Here is a 2,653-nt window from a genome sequence, read left to right as displayed (position 1 = left end):
CTTTATTCTTAGCTTGGGTCCTGATGGTTCCATGACATGCAGTTACTAATCTTGCAGACTTGTTAGCCACAAGAAGCTTAGCATGAACCCCGGTCCTTGCTCTGACATTTGCCAGTGCACGTAGAAACAACCTCCTTCCAATGTTTCCTGTTGCTAACCAGGGATGTGAGATGAGGACCAGAAAGGGAAACATGATGTTGAGATTGCGGTTGGAAAATGTGACTCATTCCTTGCTTATACTCCGTCCACTTACTCAGACTCCTGCCACCACACACACTAATATTTTCTCACAGCTTTGAGTTCAAACCCAATGAGAAAGAATATGTCTAACAACAAATAAAATGCTTCATGAAAGAATTTTTTTGGAGGGGGCTGGATTTCTGGTCTCAACTTGAGACTCCATAGATCTGATAAGTTACATGTGAGTGAGCATCTTCTAAGATAACTCAGAAAGGTGGAATTTTTGTTCGTTTGTTTGTTTGTTCATTTTTTCTGCTTATTTTGGCTCTGACTACAAGAATCTCCAGTCCCTTTAAAACTCCTCTACTTTAAAAAATGAGCAGTAGTTTCACCTTGCAAATAAACACACTTCGGGGGGGGGGGGAACACCTGCCTCTGGCCAGAGTATAATCCTGTGTTATCAGTTCCCTAAGCCTAAACATGGTTTGGTTATGTCCCAATATGTGCCCTCCCTTTTCCTGTCCAAACTTCCTCAGAATGCAAGTAAATGATTGTGTCCTCTGGTCTCCTTCCCAAAAAGTCCCAGTGGGAGAGAGGCTGACTGTCTCCAGCAGGCAGGCAAGGGAAGGTGTCTTCTCAGATTTCTCAGGATCACCTGAGGTGGAGGTCAGTTCTCACCAAGGGCAGCTTCATCCAGATGAACACATACAGCAGTAGCAATGTGCAAGGGAGGAAGCCAGGCCAGCCCCGAATAGAAACCCCAGCTAGAGGCCAGTGTGACCAGGCTCCCAAGCTGGCTGGATGCAGCCTGTCAGATGAGACCTGGGAAGGTGTCAGAAACTAATAAGGGTTGCCAGGAGAGTGAGAAAGCAGCTTGCTGGGCATTATAGAAATGCCATTCACATACACATAGGAGAAACATAACAAACTTCACCCTGAGAGCATTTAGGGGAGGCCTTCAGCTTCCTGGGGATAAGTTCAGCCAACTTGCTTCTGGCAATCAGTGGGTTGTTTTGTAGTTTATTCTACTGAGACAACGAGCAGAGACCTTACGGATGGATATGTGAGTGATGAGTCCGAGCATCCCAAGTGCTAGGAATGCAAAAGAATAGCTGACAAAGACTGTGAGAAATTATCCTCTGTATGAACCCCAGCTGGTCCCTCCCCTCAAAAGGAGCACTTTGGTTAAGGTGGGCATTATCTTAGAGAACAACTGGCCATTTCCCCTTTCCATGTGGGTCAGTCTGCCCCTAGGTTTTCTCAGAGAGAGAGAAAAAAAAAGGTAGGAGTCAGAGTGGTTAAAATAACCTGGGTTCAGGCATCTTAATTACTTTGTGTCTATTATCCCATCATGAAGCAAAAGAGTATCGGTTGAGAAGAAACATGTAGCCGAGAGGGAGAAAAAAAAATGAAGATGGAGGGAAGCAAACGAGAGAGAACGTTAAGGATTCCTGAGGAAAGAGCTTCTCTTTCTCTTCTTGGAGCCTCTAGGGATGAATAAATATAATTACCAACCTAGCATGACAATATTCAAAACAAAAGAGGCACATGCCAGGTGATCATCTCTGCCGGGACTCGAACCCGGAACCTCTGGATTAGAAGTCCAGCGCGCTCGTCCATTGCGCCACAGAGACCTCACCACACACACAGCATCAGCACCAGAACTGAAAAAGCACATACCTTCTGCATCACCGAGCCATCTCAGCATCCTGCTCTCTGAGCGGTGGGGGGGACAGGGACAGCTGGAAAATCTGGAGTGGAGATCCACCAGCCGGCTCCATCAAAGGTTTTTGCAATATTGTGAGTCTTTGGTTCCTCGGAGGATTGGAAGAATGTGACAGTAGTCATTTTCCAAGTCCCAGGATCCCGGAAAGAGCAGAGCAGAGGCAGGAGCCTTTGCTCTCTATAGCTCTCTGTCCCTAAGGGAGGATAAAGGGAAAGTCTCTCTATTCTTATGCTAATGAAGCAGAGTACACCCAGCCTGGCGGAGAAGGCAGAAGCCATCTCTACTTCCACCCCCATTTCCTCACTGTGGTTTCATCCTGGTCCAGATATTCTCAGGCAAAAGGCTGGGGAAAGCTGAGGGATTCAGGAAAACCCCCGATTCCAGAAACAAAGAATCTGCTGCTATATAAAAACACAAAACGCAAAACCCTCAATGAGCAGAGTTAGAGAAAGTCAGGGGAGCCAGGCAGGAGATTAGTTTCTTCCTTGCTCTCAGCTTTAAGAACTGTATCTGTCAAACCCAGCTAGAAGGTTCAGGAGTCTGATATTATGTTACTTCAGTATCCTTACTAGGACTGAGGATGGGTGGAGTCAGAAAAGTATATGTGTGTAAGAGTGTGCATCTTTATGTAGGTCTCTCTCTCTCTCTCTCTCTCTCTCTCTCTCTCTCTCTCTCTCATCCCCCTGTCTGTGTGTCTGTGTGTATCTGTGTGTCTGTGTGTCTGTGTGTCTGTGTACACACAAACAG

General features: G+C 46.2%; 1 non-coding gene across 1 annotated transcript; it reads right to left on the bottom strand.

Moving 5' to 3' along the window:
* Positions 1-1,740: 1,740 nt before the first annotated feature.
* On the bottom strand, positions 1,741-1,814 carry Trnar-ucu. The gene has a single exon. It is a non-coding gene; the product is annotated as a tRNA-Arg (tRNA).
* Positions 1,815-2,653: the final 839 nt, after the last annotated feature.

The sequence above is a fragment of the Mus caroli genome, chromosome 1, assembly GCF_900094665.2.
Source record: "Mus caroli chromosome 1, CAROLI_EIJ_v1.1, whole genome shotgun sequence".
Taxonomy (NCBI): domain Eukaryota; kingdom Metazoa; phylum Chordata; class Mammalia; order Rodentia; family Muridae; genus Mus; species Mus caroli.
The sequence above is the reverse complement of the archived record's forward strand: the minus strand, read 5'-3'. Positions and strand labels throughout refer to the sequence as shown.